Here is a 17,878-nt window from a genome sequence, read left to right on the forward strand (position 1 = left end):
CAGAATGAGGCACTCCATCACCTTTCCAGGGATTGAGTTAGGCTGACTGGCTGGTATTTCTCTAGGTCCTCCTTGCCCCTTTTGAAGACTGAGGTGACATTTACTCCCTTCCAGTCCTCAGGCACCTCTCCTGATCTCTGCAACATTTCAAAGATGACCATTAATGGCCCTGCTGTGGTGTCCGTCAGCTCTCTCAGCACTCATGGGTGCATCCCATCAGGACCCATGGACCTGCAGACATCAAAGCTGCCTATGTGTTCTCTAAAGCAATCCTTGAGCAGGGGAAGGTCTTCCTTCCAACGTTCCTTTACCCTTGTCCCCTGGGTCAAAGATTCCTGAGGGTTGGCCACGTCAGTGAAGACTGATGCAATGAAGGCATCCAGTTACTCTGCCTTCTCTGCATCCTTTTTTAAACGGTCCCTCTTCCATTTAGTAATGTGCCCACATTTTCCTTAGTTTTCCTTTTGTTATTGATGTACTTGAAGAAGCCCTTCTTGTTGTCCATGACATCCTTGGCCGTATTTAGTTGCAGATGGACCTCGGCCTTTCTTGTCTCATTTCTAGTTACTCTGACAACCTCTTCATATTCATTCCATGTGACCTGTCCCTGCTTCCACCTCCTGTGTATTTCCTCTTTACGCTTGAGTAATGACAGTAATTCTTTATTCATCCACACAGAGCACTTGCTTCCTTTGCTGGTGCATCAGGATGCATCATTCTTGAACCTGGAGGATGGGATCCTTGAATATCAACCAACTCTCTTAGATTCCTCTTCCCTGCAGAGCCTGTTTCTGTGGGATTATTCCCAGGAGATCCCTGAAGAGTTTAAAGTTAGCTGTCTTGAAGTCCATGTTCATAATCTTGCTTGCTGCCCTGTTTCTTCCTTGCTTGTACTGAACTCCACAGTCTCATGGTCACTATAGCCACGGCTGCCCCCAGCCTTCACATCTGATAGAATCAATTAGGTTGAAAAAGACGTCTGAGATCATCAAGTCAAATCTACGACCGAACACCATGTCGACTAAATCACATCTTTCCTTAAACACCTCCACCACCTCCCTCATTCCAACTCATTCCAATATTTCATCACTCTTTCTGTGAAAAAATTCTTCCTAATGTTCGACCTAAACCTCCCCTTGCACAGCTTAAGACTATGATCTCTTGTCCTATTGCTAGTTGCCTGGGAGAAGAGGCTGACCACCACATGCCTACAACTTCCAGCAAGGCCTTTCCTGTTTGTTAGTATAAGGTCAAGCAGCACACCATTCCTTCTGGGGTCTTCAGTATGTCTGTCAGGAAGTTGTCATCAGTGCTTGCCAGGAATGTCCTAGACTGTGCTTCTCTGTGTTTCTTCTCCAGCAGATGTCAGGGTAGTTAAAGTCCCCCACAAAGATCAGTAACTGGAAAAAGGGTGGCGGAGAGGGGAGTAGGGAATGTATGTCTGGTATTTTTTTAATTGCCTTATGGTTTTGAGCCTTATTCAAGATCTTCCCAGTAAGTAGGAAGTCTAGGAACTTACTTAGTGGTGTTGCTCTACATCTTATTAAGAATGTAAGTGATCTACAGGTTTATATGTTCTTGGGCATAAGGTCCATCAAAGATGAACATCTCTCTTTGTTATAGCTTAAGAAATACCTGTTAGCAATCCTCTGAAGCTGTTTCTTCCCAGCATTCATTAACAGAGCATCAGTTTTCAGGGAAAGAAAAGGTTTTTCTGCAATCTCCTATGAAGTTTTCTAGATGTCTTACTTGTTATTGTGCCTGTTCAAATCTGCCTGTACTGTTCAAAAGAAGGTTATGCATCTATTGGGGTTTTAAGGTATAAACTTGGTGTCTGATTATTTTTATAGCTTGGGTTCTTAATAATACCATTCCAAAAGAAACATTTCAAGGATAAATATTAATTACTTTCAATGTTACTTCATATTTGATATGCTGCAGATAGTGCTTGTTTTAGATAAGTGGAAACAGGTGTGCAACAATTGATTTAATTAAATTAAACAAGCAAGTAGGGAATGAAATACACATGGCTATTTTCAAGGAGAGATACTGTAAACACTAATTAAGCAGGTGCAATTAAACAACTAACAAAACTATTCCCTCTTCCTAATTTTATGAGATGGAAGAAGTCCTGGTGTTCTCAATCATGACTTTGTTATTTATACTTTGCTAAGGCATAAAGAAGAGGTGCCCATAACCAGACCAGCCATGACATAGATGTGGCCAGATGAATTTTCATATCTGGCCCCTTCTGAATCCTGTAAAGATCTAAGAAGAATGATGTAGCATTGCTTTCACACTGCCCGTTGAGTCCCAAAAGAGTCAGTGATTGTATAAGTGAACGATTTTCAGAACTAATTAGCAAAATTAATCCTCCATTCCCCTTCTGGCTAAAATTAAGTCCTTTTACGTAAAATAAGGGATTGCTAGTATCTTTCCAGTGCTGATGCACCATGTAAATTTTATGTGTAATGAATAAAAAATACTTAGAAAGGAGAGAAATGGATTTGCAAATTTTTACAAATTCTGAGTATTTATTTCTGGTATTAGAGAGTCCTCTTTAGCATTTATCTTAATCAATACATATGCTTCCTGTAGAAGTACAGAAAAGCTCTTAGCTTTTACAACTAAAATAATTTTGTTGGCTTTTTCTACTACTGCTGGCAGAAATCAGCCCAGCTAAGTTAGAGCAAGAAGCTACTTTGAAGTCTGTTTTGTGCATTCCTGTGTGCAGGTTATAGCAACTACCTGTGGGGTATGCCCAGCCCCTGCCCTGGAGGGAAAGCCTGCTGAGAAAAGGAGATTGCTTAACCTCCCAGCAGGACTCCCTGGAAAGGCAACCACTTTTCAGCTACAGCGAGAAAAAGACAGACCCAGAATCCTCTGGGAGACCCTACGCATATCCTTTGTAACCCATTGGCCTTTACCCTCTGACACCCACCCCCTGTATCCCTATAAATAGCCCTCTACCCCTGTGAGGGCAGAGAGAAGCCCGTCAGTGTCCTCCCCTTTGCTGGCTATGGACTAATAAAGCTACCTCATGCAGAACTGCTATATGGGTCTCTCGTCTCTCTCCCTGGTCTGGCCTGGAGACTGCCCAGCAGAGCAAGAGGTGGAATCACAAGCTGAAAATCACTAAGAGCTGAAAGCTTCTCTGCACGGGCACTCTGGCTAGCAGCTGAGGGAAGACACCGGGACCCGGGAAGAAGATCCTCCACGGGACCATCTCTCCGGACCAGTCACAGCTTCCTGGGTCAGAGCTACTGACCCCACACCAGCTGCCTTAACTACCCATGTGCTATCCCACAAGAGGCAATAAATTACACAAGTCAGACGCACAGAGTCAAATTCACAGCAGACGACTTACCTCATGGGGTTGTTCCTGTATCTCCCCATGCTGATTAAGGAAATGGATTGCCTGTACCAAATGGAGAAATGCCTGTGCTGGCTGAAGAGGGGGAACAAATATTGCTGCTCAGAAAATAGCGGTCAGCCCTGCCTGCTTAGCATTTGTGTTCACAAAGCCTGGCTCTGAAGTAGGTTGTAGATCATTAGAAATAATAAAAATAAAAATTAAAAAAAAAAAAAAAGTGTGAAATGGAGAGAGACATTCTTATTTTTTTTGCTCCTAGGGGCCCCAGGAAATGGAGTTCCATCTCCATTCTATGCATACCACCTCCAGCAAATCCCAAACCAAATCTGTGTATATTTTACAGACAGGATTGTGTAGTGTCACAGGATGAATGCAAGCTGTCTAAATGGATGAAGCTGTTTCACTTTACATAAATAATTTAATATTAAGTGGAACACACACTGGCATATGTCCACCCTTCCCCACTGCATCTTTTTAACACCATCCTCTCCTCTTCTTGTGCTGCTGTAATGGAGAAGCCATAAAAGTACTATTCCAGAGGAGGGCAGCAGATGGAGCAAGGAGGACAACAGGCTCTTCTCCTCCCTCCTGGCTTTACAGAAATGCACCTGCAGCATTTTTTAAGTGCATCCAGATCTTTAACTGAACAGCTGGATTTACTTTCACCAGAGCATCTTCAGCAGGGACCCACACTGCTGCTTTCACAATGTCTTTGGTCCCCCTTCCGCATATATAAGAGCATTTGTGACAGTGGCTGTAGAAAGTGGGTACCCCACTATTACTCTTCTACAAGATCCTCACTGAGGTTTGCTTGTGGCTGAAATTCATCATGTTTGGTTTTAACAGGCTTCATACTTTTGATGAATAAGACTTTATGTAATGAAGAGAGGGTTCAGTTCCACTTGTTACCAGATGATAAATGGCCTACACCTGGTGAGCTAACCCAGCGCTTGTTCTCCAAAACCACTGGCCTATGGAACTGCACAATGCCCATGGTGTAACAAAGAGAACTGGAAGTTCACCAGCCCAACTGCCCTGCCATCTCAGTGAGATGAGTCAACCAGAACACTGGGGCCCCCAACCACCAGGGACCACCAGAGAGACCCCCAGGACAGAAGAATGCATGTATAAAGGGGAAGGGAAGTAAGTTAATGATTTTGGGGAAATATTATCATATGTATGTTTAGTCCAGGACAATCAACAAATATGTATGTAAAATACAGTGTATAAAGAGAAACTTTCCTGTACCCAGCATGCATCGCTTTTGGGAGGAGCTATCCCACTGTGCATCTGGCTGAATAAAGAATGCCTGCTTCTTAATGCTACATTAGTGTTTGAGGAGTTTTTTATTTTACCGAATTTTTGGTAATAAACTTGCTTTCAAAACCAACTTGTTGAAATACATGTCTGCCTTTTCTTTCATGTTTCATATTAATAATTTCCTGGCCTTGGCAAAGAAAAGTAAATCCATTGTGGTCTCACTGGACCATTAGAAAAGAGAGGCAGATCTCATTTGCCTCTTCAAAATTTCCTGATATCAGCAGTTATTGTTCTGCTGTTTCATCATAGATTAGGTATCCAAATAACCTAACCAAAGAACAAGCATTTAATTAAACGACAGTCAAAGAGGCACTTTATGGTTGGGCACTGCTTGAATTGAAGCAGTCTTTATTAATGTAACTGAAATAGATACCAACAGCTGCATATCAGCTTCATGAATGTTCCTCTCTATGACATTACCCTGGCCCCGTTCCCTCCACATCACCCAAATAGTCACTTTTGACTATGATACTACTTCAGAAAAGACATTTCCTCAATGCCATGTGGGTCAGAATAGTACTGCTGAAGTTGAAAATGTATGTGACTGCCTTTAGAGAAAGAAAAGTTACCTGGTTTATCCTGGTGATGTCCAAACTCTATGTGTACAACAGGAAAAGTATCACACTAGCTGGTTAATCAAGCACATTTTCTATGTATTGTGGCAATGTTTCTTATAGTAATGACTGTGTCATTAGATCTGTCTGCTAAGGCACAAGATTTGTCTGTCTGAACCAACTGAGAATTTAATTTCCTGAGGTCCAGACTCCATTGAAGTCACTGTTCTGGGACAGTTTCCGGTTTTTATGCTGTTAGGGAATTAACTTTGTGACATCTTGGCCCTATTAAACCAGTAGAAGTTTTGTCTTAAACTGCAGTAGATTTAGTATGTTGTGCACTCTATAATAATTGAAATGGAAATTGTAGAACAAGTTTCTGTCTGCTATTTTAATGAGCTTTACAACTTCCTAGGAGCAAGCTTCTGCAGATAAGGAATCTGTGCAAGTATTTACACAAACCCCACATGAAGCAGAGCTTGTATGTCTTGAATGAATGAAGTGTAATGTGCCCATGCTGGGCTCAACAGCTTGCTGTCAAACCTCCAGTGGGCCCAGTTCTATTGAAATTGTAGAAAAAAAAGATAAAATGCTAAAGACTAACACAGCGTTTTGCTATTACAAGTGCAAGCTTGAAATGAAGGCAGTGAAATTAGGGGCATTTTAGGCTTGGTTTCAAATTCCACCCAATGGAGGGGTTCTTCTTCCCCTTAGAAATACTTTGCATTATCTACTTTGCACCATCACCTGTAATGGAAGAGATGGTCTGAGACAGAGGACACCATCCTGCTCTGAATAACAGGCAGTAATCTGCTTAGCAATAGGAACCAAGCAAGGACCACTAGTACTATAGGAGAAAGTTTCACGAAGGATGTCTGGACTTCAGGCGGCTCTCTTGAAAGCTGTTTATTGCATAGGCGAAGTTACAGCATTTCAGGGAGTGGGTATCCAGAGCCAGCCCTACAGCTGTCAGCTCCAGCTGTAGGCATACCTGAAGCCACTTTCTGTTCAAGTTACAAAGCATTAGATACTTTTCTTTGCTGAGTATCTTAATACATAACAACCAATAAGCACCATACACAATACCTTTACATTTGCCTATAGCCTATCATAGCTACTACCATCACCATATTATAGTCATTATTATCCAATCACAAGAGTAAGTTACAATTTAAGCTTTAGACCTTTCTTCTTCTTGCTACATCAACATTTCTTGTTTGCCTGCCATATCTTTCTTTTTGGTAAAGACATGTTTTCTATTTACTTATGCTCTTCTTGAGGCTTATTTACTTATTGAAAAACATGTCTTTGTAATCACATACCTTTGTCCTGCTCCTAAAATCTCCTTCCAACTCATCTCCAACCTTTGCCTTCTCAGTTACTCAGCGATCACTGTTTCAGCAAAACATCTTTTATTCTATATCAAAACTTGCTTTCATTTCTACCTCATCCTCAGCTTCTACATTCACAGACCTTTCTGCCAAGCCTACATACCTTACCAAACTTTCATCCTCCCCAACAAGTACACTTCTTCCTTCCCTCAATTTTGCTGTATGGGCTGGAGCATCAGTCTGAAATCTAGGGATGTAGGATGAAGACAAGGGCAAAAGCCCTGTATGACTGCCACCACTGTTGAATCCACCAGTGCTGTCCTCTGGGCTAGCTAAGATTTCTCAGGATCCAGCATGGGTTGCAATATCCCCTTGTTTTCCCCTCAGTTCTTCACACAGCTTTCTGAGGAGCTACTCTCCTCAGAAATCAGGGCTGCATGATGGCTATCATGGCTCTGATTGGCCAGCCAGTCGACCACAGTAGTCAATGATGATACCCAGAATGAAGTAACAAGGCCATGACATGTAGAAGACTGCTCCCTTGGACTCTCATCCTCTATATTCTCTAGCCAGCAGCAATTAACCTATTACAGTTTTTCATCTACTGAATTTTTCAGACCATAATTCTTTTTCTCAAGCTGTAAGGAAAATACCAAACACCTCAGGGGATGGAAAGGTATGCTCTTGTCCCTTCCTACAGAGGGCAAGTGCTGAAAAATGCAAAGCTTACAGCTTGCCACTAACTGAGCAATGCTGAAAAGATCAGCCATATTCTCTTCTCAAGACCCGAGTCACCCACAAACTGGAAGTTTGTTAGCACAGCAATGCAGTTTCATTGCATGGCAGGGCAGTAACTACCAAAATGTTTGTGGTGCTGCTGTAATGTGAAGAACAGAGAGTGAGTAAGGATTTTTCAAGATGCTTGCAATAAACTGGAAACTCAGGGAAGTTGAGAGGAGCCAGTATTCACCTTCCCTGAGTTTCTTTGAAAACCCTCTTATGTGGATCACTCTGCTCCTTGCTTCTTTGTTTCATGTCCTGTGTTGATAGACTTTTGGTGTGGTTTCAAGCAAGTCTAGTTTCTTCCTCTTTTAATAGTTTATTGGATAACACATGCAGAAATATTCTTTGCCAGGGAAGTTCATAGGCTGTGTCAGACAGCTACAATTCTCGCCATCCTGCTGCAAGGCACAAAAAGGCTGAGGGACAGCCCAAGCTTACCAATGAGTCTCTGTCTCTAATCTGTGGGATAGGCTTACGTTGTAGGCACTGATGTTCCTCACAGTCATATGTGTAATTTCCAGTCAGAGAAGTTGTTTTCTTTCCAGGTTCTCAGTCTAATAAAATAAAGCAGACACTGTGGAGGGTGTTAAAAAGGGGAGTGAACACAGCAGTGTTTTAGAAGCTGTCTAATAATATAAGCTCCAAGTGCAGGAGGACTGTAATACTATTTTAAAAGATCCTTGAACGTAGAGTTGGAAATTATTTAATCTTGACAAGTCTACAGTGTTTTAGCAGGAAAACCCCTTTGTATCCACACACAGGAAGACACTGGTTCAGCACATAATTAACCAGAGCAAGAATTTTGAGTGAGAAACTTCAACTCCAGGAAAAGGAGCAATTCTACAGATCTAATGACCTTGGAAAGGGAGGGAGAGAAACTTATCTAGGAGGTAAAGGCCAGCTTTAACCTCATCCCAGTTCCCACCTTGCTCCATGCTGCATAAGAGTGATGGATATAAGGAGAAGCACAAATTACATGGGTCAGAGGTCATCTTCTACTGCTTTGTTCTGAGTCTCCCTGGAATATAATTTTTCACTACCATCTGCCATTTGCTGGATTTTACATCTGTCTTTCCCTAAAATTAACTCTCCCAAAGCCCCCTGACATAAAGAGTAATGAAAATTGTGCACTGGAGTCTTTAAAAGCACGAAACTTGAAAATCTTTCTCCCTCATGAAAAGCCACATCTTTTTCCTTCCATGTTTTCTCCTGGGTTGCTTCTACTGAAATAAGAAGGAAGACTTTGTTATAAACTAGATATACCAGAAAATGTTAATTTTTTTAATCTAAATTTAAAGCACAGGTTAACCTATAAAAATAATTTTCATGTCAACTGAGTGATAGTTTTTCTCCTTGGCTTTGCACAAGGAGTGTGATAGCTTTTTCTCCTTGGCTTTGCACAAGGAATCTGGGCATGACCCTGATTCTTGACATAGAAATTTCCTTTGCCACTCTAAATGGGGCTATTGTCTTCCAGACTTTTAGGTTTCCTTTGTAATGCCCCTAAACCTTTGTAGGGGCAGCAGGAAAGACATTTGCATGAGAGTCATCTTTGAGGGTAGATACAAATCCCAGACTCCTCTGAGCCTTAGAGTGTTTCAGCCTTAAAGGCTTTACTCAACAGTACAATAAACACAAATTATTTCCCTCTTGGACCTGGGACAAATATGCTGTTTTTCAGGATGTGGCACTGATTTTCATCAAGCCTTCTGTTTCAAAAATATGACATATATTTATGTTTGTGTCTGTGATAAACGCAACTTATGTCCCTATATGCATATACAATTTCATATAGGGGGAAATGTAAATGTTTATAATAGTAAGTCTGAAAAGTGAGGTGCATTGAGTGCAGGTTTAGGTCTTCTGCACTTTTAACCTCCACAACTTAGAGGGAAACTACCAAAGACAAGTGTTGACTGTACAATCAGGCAATCTGTTTGATTAAAAATCCAGCACAGCCCATTGACCTATTGATCAAACTGTTGTGGCTGCAAAGTATTTAATCAACTGCAGTCTGTTTTATATCTATAACAACATTTATAAAGGGACTAAATTAATAAATTGGTCCTTACAAGGTACAATTCCCTTATTTTCCACATATAAATTTACTTTAGGCATGAACATGCATGCAGCAGCTTAGGAGTTAGAATAAACCTGGAACAAACTTTATTCATGGCACAGTACACTTTCACACACAATAAGAGCACAGGCTGAGGGTGGGCTTAAGCCTATCAGGAGAGTGTGAGCCCTGAGTTTTCTTACCTGAAGTGAGTATTATATTGGATGTAACCACATGCTACTGCAAAGAGAGGTGACTTGAGGCTGAATCATTAAGAGTTTTTGTTTGCCTAAGATCTGTTAAAATAAAATAACACTTCACTTTCACCTTGTCAGCACCTCTTATTTAATTTGAAAGTAGTGCCAGGGTTGAAAGTAAAATCTGAAGAAACCTTAATGTAAACTTAATGTAACAAACCCCCACAGAACCACAGTGGTACGTGTGTCTTGGCTTGTACACAAGGTTACTAGTATACTAGTTTTATAAGATTTTCATAGCCATCTGCAGTAGATATGGAACATACAGAGGTGACAGCTATGTCATCTTTAAGGCAACAGGCCTTCCTGGTACTGATAATCATGCTCACCTTTACCTCTTTAAAGACAGGGCTTTGTATGGGAAGCTACTGTGATATGACTTACCTGGTGATCTCTAGTGTTCTTGGTTCTTTCCTTTCCAGCAGACTCATTCTAGCCTCTGCAGGCAGCATCAGCTGCTCTGTTCCACACCCATGACCAATAACAAATGCACAGTAAGGTAATAGTTATATATACATACATGCATGCATATATGTACATATGTGTGTGTGTATATATGTGTATGTATTGTATTTACCTGAATTTTTTGTTAGATCTTCTCCTACTTTCCTATCTGTCAAAGCTGCATCACTTGTCTTCTAAAGCACTAGCATGGAAACTTTTAGACTTGTTCTTATCTTTAATCACATGAGTAGTTCTCCAAGAACTGCTTTTCCCAGGATGGGAGTACTTGTCTATGTGTGAAGAGGACTATTTTTCAGCTTGTGTTTGTGAAATAACTGAACAGAAAAGATTAGAAAGCTGGCAGGAGTTTCAACCCTCTCACAAACAGGACAACTGTAAACATTTTAAAGACCACATCTGACAGTAAATCCTCCATCACACTGATAATGTGACAGACATCCTGTAGAGACTGGGATAAATCTGCTCCTGCAGTTAAATGCTTCATGGCATCATGACAGCTAAAAAATCTAAAAGGTGACCAGGGTTGGATGTGTAATCTTGCTGAGATAGCTGATAGGCTGCTTTCCTTTTGAGTAAACCTATCTTTTAATATTCCCAAAGCAACCTTGGGATCTGGTGGCTAGAACAGGAAATTGTTTTCTTGTCCTCAGGGAATTCTTTAGTGCTATAAATGGGTGACTGACTTTTTCAATCAGGACAATAAAAAGGCAATCTTCAGCTGAGTTTCAAAACGTATTTCTGATTTGACCACTTCGTTTCATTCACCTCATTCTGATTTTCTGACTTCAAAGAAAAATATGAAATAATTTTGTTTCTAAGTAAAAGACATTTCAGTGAAGATTAGAGGGTTTTTAATTTAAAATTCACTGCAACAGAGAGGTCTGGACAATGATGGAGGTGGGCAACTCATAAAAAGTTAGGCTGGGGTTTGTGTGGTTTGAGGAGTTTAGAGGTTTGGGGGGGGTTGGGGGTTTTTGGTTTGTTTTGGGTTTTTTTTAAATTTAGAAATATTAGTCTTCAGAAAAAATTCTTAGGAGCCTCTGCTCCATTTTTTCAGGAATAATTTAAGCGTTTATGAACTTGCTTTTAAAGGTGGGCCACTAAGACACATAAGCACAGGTGACTTACACTTTGCGAAGTAATGAATGTACTTGTCTCTCCCAGGCATCAATGAAGAAAGCTCACAGTTCTTTCAGGTGGTGCCTTTAGAGCATTTAACATGCTTGGAATTTTGTAGAACCATATACGATACATAAAGGATCCAAGGGTGTAGCACAATTTGCAGGGCTGGCAATTAGCACTTTGCCCCTTTGGGCTTTCTGTCCAATATACCGTTTATGAAAGAAAGTGTGCCGTGCACACTGGTGCTTTTGAATTGCAGTCACTGAGTGGGGTAAAAGAAAAGATAACTGCAACTATGAGCCCTCAGAGTTTTAGACGAAGGCATTTTTGTTGCAAATGAGTACTAAGAGAGGGGCAGTTCACAGTCCCACCACTGAGTGGAGTATTTCTTCCTGAGCTTTTCCAATGCCAGACAAGTTTTTATTTCTTTCCCTCAGCTGAAGTAACAGTTCCATCCAAAGGCATGGGCTAAAATAAGAGAGACTGGTCTCTGCTGGCAAACAACTGGAAGACTCCCTGCCTGGCCCCATAAACACCATGCTTGTATAATCAGTTGTAGCTAGATATATACACAAAAAAATGCAGTAATCACTGAACCTCAGTGCTGGAGACAGTGTCCATCAGTTTCTATGCTTATGGTGCTGCTCCTGGATGTGTGCCCTGCCTTCTTGCTTCACTTTTATTCTCAACTCTCCCCTGGGACCCTGATGATATCAGCCTTACTCCCTCCCCTTGTGATTTTCTTTGCAGCTCTAGACACAGCAGCTGCAGCTCACCTTTTGGCTCTCTGTGACAAAGCTTTCACATCCTCCCTTGCTTCTTTGAGAGCATCAGCATCTGTGGCTCTTGGTCATCTGGCAGGAATGATGCCTCAGCCTTGAGGTACTTCTGGTCTCCCTTGCATCTTGTTGCCTCTCCTTCGGCCTCTGCAACATATGGAAGAGGAAGGAAAAAGGATTAGAATCTGCTGGTGGGGCAAAGAGTGATGGTGCTGTTCCCTAGCTTCCAGGAGGACGCCTGAGTGCAGCGTTGCCATAGTGACAGCTCCCACTTATCCCTGGGTAAGACAGGCAAGAGCATCAGCTGCAGACCCAGTCCAGAAAGATCCTCCAGTGAGCCCTGACGACAAACTGCACCTTCCCTACTACCTCACATCACTCAGTAAGTACTGCAGCCACACGTTTTCCTCCCGACTGGTGGCTTCTGGATTGGATTTACTTTTTCTTTATATTTTTCTTTTTTTTTTCTTTTTTTTAATTTTTATTTGAGAGGGCATGTGGATTTGTTTGTTTGTTTTGGGTTTTTTTTTTAGCAGCCACCACCAGCAAGTTGCCTTATCACCTCTGGGGACAAGCAGGAAAGCACAGAGTCCCTGCTGCATAGGGAATGGGCTGGGAATGATCCCATATGGGGAAAGTTGGGGTATGACCAAACTGAGTCTGGAATTTATGGCTAGGGCAATGGGTAGGAGAGTGTTTTAGAGAAAAGTAAAGCGCTAACTTCAACTGCTGGGACAGTTCACCACCAGAAAATGCAAGTCAGCAAAGTAGGAACTGGTATAGAGGCTTCTTATCTCATTACTAAGTCTGGCACGTGCAAGGGGTTAATTTGTACCTCAAGGAAAATTTAGGGAAGACTTTTTATTATCTCCAAAGACAAAAACTTTGTGACCAGAACCTGTGCAAATGTATCTCACATTTTTTCAATCAAACAAATAAATATTTTGATTTATTTTACAAGTTTATGGCTAGAAGTGGGAATCAGTCCACAAACCAGCCAGGGTTTTTGAAATAGCACCCAGAACCACACTGTCTGCGAGAAGAAACTGCTCCCAGACAATTCTGTGGTATTTCTCCATCCATGCTATTATTAGTAGCAAAAGTTTTGGGTAGAAGGAGGCACTCAGACCAGGTTTTCAAATATCTAAGTATTTGCTAAGAAGATTTAAATATGCTTTATAAAAGTAAAAATCAGAGTAATCTGACTATATGCCTGTGGAGAGCAGCCTAGTGCCTAAATAACTAAAGAAGAAACTCTGTGCATTAGCATGAAGCTGTCTTCTGTACCCTGGAAGGCATCACTCCAACAGAGTAGTGTTAAACAGATAGTAAAACTTGTAATTAAAGGTTTGGAGTGCAGAGCAGTAACAGTGAGAATTTCTACTTGCAGGACTTTCTACTCTGACCACTGTAATCTTGCTTTATTCACATGATTTGCCAGGAAACAGTTGTAATGGGGCTGGGATAGGATGGGGTATGGGTGAAGGTGCATATTTTCTGATAAAGGTACCAAGACTGCCTGCTGAGTGAAGATAGAAGAAGCCAAATGCAGCCAGATGTTGTACCATTCTCCTTGACTCCTGTTTCACATGATTTCTGTATAGGGCAGGTGTGTGCAAGATGGCTTCATCCAATATCTTATTCCTTCTTCATGCATTTGTAAATGACTTCAAGCAAATAAGGGGCCTACTCACACTACAGAGCCCTCCACACAGGGCATGCTACAGAAGGAATGACAGGTCTCTCTCTCTGCCTCCCTTATAGGTTTAGGGATGCAGGGAAGAAGGAGCAGGTAAGGATGCTGGAAGCCTGCCTGTCCCTGCTTGCTCATGTGCTCATTGCAACCAGACAGGAAGGGGCAAACCAATTTAAAATAATTTAATAATCAAAACCCCCCAGGAAACTGTAAGTACATGCTTGGTGGGAAAAAAGACACCAGTCTTAAAGAGCAAACCCTCATGGCCAGAGCAGCTCTTTGGGCAGGGCAGCAAAATGCTGCTTTTTGTCCAGGCTGGACTGTAACTAATGAAGTCCAGCCTCTGCCTTGTGTCTGCATTTGGCAGCAGCCTGTAAGATACTCCTACATACTTCCATTTCCAGCTATTGAGTACACTAGCAGCAGCAAGACCAGGCCCTGCCTATGTGAATGTGGATGAACAAGTGTGCACACAGTACCACCCCAGGACCCTAGCTGCTTCTGTTTCTGCCTCTGCTTCTCTCTATGTTCTTAGAAATTGCTCTGGCTTCAGAAGATAAGTAAACAGGGCCAAACAGGCTTCTGTGGCAACATTATTGCCAACTATCAAAATGAACTTATTAAATTCAGATTGACTGCTGTCACTCAACAAGGATGCTCTCAAAAGTACTTTTATTTTTGTAGCATCCCTGTCAACATGCCAGTGGTTTTTTTAAATAATTATGCATACTCTGTAAATTAGCATGCTTTTCTTCAGAATTTTATCAATGGTGGAAACAAAATACTCTCCTGAACAAGAAAAAACATCCACATTCAATACCACATGTGCCAGATGGTCTACTTAAGTCTTCAGAAGCACAGGTTGTGGATACCTTATAAAGGGCCAGATCAGAAATTCTAAGTATTCAATATACAAAGAAATCACAAGCCTTAATGTACAATGGTGAGGAGTATTGACACTGATGCTGACATAACCCCTGTAAACTTCTATAAGAATTGTGTATCAGAGCTTCATTTCTCCATCTTATAGGTAAGAATGATCACCTATGGGTGACTCACTTGAGAACTGCATTGCCCCTTCAGACTACATACAACTATCCATAGGTATGTAATTCCATGTAGTTGCATAGCCCCTACAACCCTTCAAACCCTAAGAGAAGACAAGAAATGGAGATTTTCCCCCCAAGCCATTTCCGTGCCTAGCTCAAGATCAAATGAAAAATAAGTCCAGCCCATTAGTTTTGTTCTCAAAGCTTTAGTTTTCTATCTTACAAGGTAGGTTTTTCTCGTGAGATTTCATTTTAAGTTGGTTTAAATGTCACATTATCGGATGGCCTTGAAAGATTTACATCATGTTATGTGAGAGTAGGTGTATTGAGTATTCCCTAAACTCTAGGCTGATTACTTGTGACAAACATCTACATTAAGCCAATTGTGCATTAAAATAGTAAACCAAAACAGGTTTCTTTATCTGTCTCTAGTGAAATATTTTTACCTAATTGAAGCCTGGAACTGTCTGCATTGGTGAACTTTGTTATGGAAACCAAAAATTTAAGGAAAGGGAGTAGTCCTATTATTTGCAAGTATTTATGTGTTTTAGGACTATGTTAGTGAGTAATAGGATAGCTTTGTTTGGGCACTTTAATCAAGCAGGTACAGCAACTGAGAATTTTGAAAAAATTTTAGTATGTGCTTTAAGCTATATAAAAATCCAAACCTGATATCCAGAAAGTGAAAAGTTCAGATATTTTTCATCTGAATCACCATGTCTTATAAGTGTGTATGCCCAAAGGAGTCATGCTGTTATATGACAGTGATTCAGCATGAGACCTCATTCACAGGAGGCTGAAGTAGTTTTTAGTAATACCTGCACTTTTCAGTCTGCCTTATCATTCATTGCCCTCCTCTGTCTGTAAGTAGAGCCAATCCAATCTAATGCCAAAAGTTCTAACAAGGAGCAACTCAGAACTATGTAGGCAAAGCTAGAACTTGCCTCAACTTTCAGGAAAGCATTCTAGGTGTCTATCAGCTCTCTCTTTTCCTAGAAATAAGAGACTTGAGGTGACTCATTTAGGCACATATCTCTGCAGAGGGCGGTACAGCCTAGCTTCACTGTACCAAAGTCTCTGGCCAAATGACAACTAAATCCTAAATCATATAGAAAAATCTATATCATCTCAGGAAGTATCTTCTACTGAGTGGGAATTAGACCTCTGATGTAACCATTGCAGATGCACAAAGGATGAATGTGGATCATTATGTCAAGAGACATAACAGAGTGCAAGAAAAAAACCACCTGAATTCATCGCATGAATAGCAAGCATTTGCTACCAAGGTGACTGATGGCAAGCAGAGAATGCAAACTGTGCTAATGTGAACACTAGGAAAAGTGTTGCACTTAATGCATGAAAATCTGAGAACTTGCTTCAATTTGTAAAGCCATATTAATGACTTCATACAGTCCCCATAGCAGGCTACCTTCCCACATAACATGTTACTGGGGAATCTGTTTCCTTAGTGGCAGGAATTGATTTTAGTGGTTTGGGAAAGCACCATTACAATACTCATACAGCAACTTTCCTTTGAAGGAGAGCTCTGTGTGTAATCCATGGTGACAGGATGTAACAGCACTCACAGATTCATACGTCGTACACAATGTATATACACCCAAGATACCAAAATCCATTATATATTTTGGTAATTTTTATCTTTTTATTCTTTTGTCACACAGACTGTCACAAAGTGCATTGCAGAAACACTTTTGTAAGCAAGACAATGCTGCCTTCAGGGTAGACTTAGAAAAGAAAAGGAAGAGGAGTGTCAGAAGTTAGCCTGTAAAACATTTTAAAGCACCGAAGATGCCAAGGGTTTGGCATGTGTGACTATGAAAATATGAACACAGATCTAAGAGATGTATTTTAGAATAATATTTTTCAAACTACCATATTAAGAAGAAATAATGAAGCAATTCTCTCAATAATCTGCATATACCAATCCTATATCGTCTCTTTACAAAGCTTAATCTCTATTAAGTGAAATAATTCAATGAGCAACTTATTGAAATATAACCAAATTTAACTATATTTTATAAGCCATTTCCAGCAAATATAACTTACTCCCAATTTTACATTTAAATTTTGCTATCTATCCTCAGCCTTTTTTTGCCTCAAACCTGTTAAAAACCAAAATGTCCACAGTGTCTGAAATGATATCCCTGGTTTTACTGAAAACCTTGTAAATAGGGTATTCTTCAGAAAAGAACATTTTACCTACAGTCATAATATTTAGCCAGCATGTCCTAATCAAATCCAATAAAATCAAATGGAATTGAAGAATAAAACTTCCTCAAATCAAAAAATGTAGTGCAGGCCTTCATATGGCCAGATAATAAGTTCTGTATTAAATAAAATTATGTCTGCTTCATTTTAAACCTTAGCTATAGCTTATTTATACAGTGAATAAAGAGAACAACCATACCATGTTAAGGTGCCTTCAAAGATTTCTTTCTGTAGGGTCTTCCCAAGTGGAGGATTTTTCTTGCAGTGAAGGCAAATAAGCCTTCAGACAGTATAACACTTCAGCACAGATGTGAGGCTGGACTGGGACAGTTCTACAGCGAACATCTGGAGGTCAAATCCTTTATCTAGGCCTGATTCTGTAAGGTTTTAATAATTTGCACAATATTACAAATTTTTGTTAATTTTAAATAGTGAAACGTAAGGGAATTAATCCCATATGTACAGTATCAGTCAATGTCAACTTTTTATGTTGACGAGTTGAGTCAAATTTGACGCTGCCAGGCAGTGTTACTCCCTTTATTTTTAAGTTACTGGCATTTAAGACACGTGTTTCCATCCTCTGAAGAACTACATCAGTGCAACCTTTCCGACTTTCTTGAACAAATATTTCTGTGACTGGATTTTGCTCAAGGGTTAATTGTTCTATACATAGATGCAAGTTTAGTCATGGAAATGAGACTAACTCTCCTACTGTTCTGTTTCTTGTCAGCAAAAAACCATTGCAATTTACAGAGAAATAATAAGGTAATTTCTTTTCCTGCAGCAAGATAAAACCAAACTCCCATAGTTTAGTCTTAGATTTGCCCATCCTCCTTTTCACTGTTATTCTCCAGCTGCCTT

Source organism: Coloeus monedula, assembly GCF_965178545.1.
Source record: "Coloeus monedula genome assembly, chromosome: 1".
NCBI classification, from domain to species: Eukaryota; Metazoa; Chordata; class Aves; order Passeriformes; family Corvidae; genus Coloeus; species Coloeus monedula.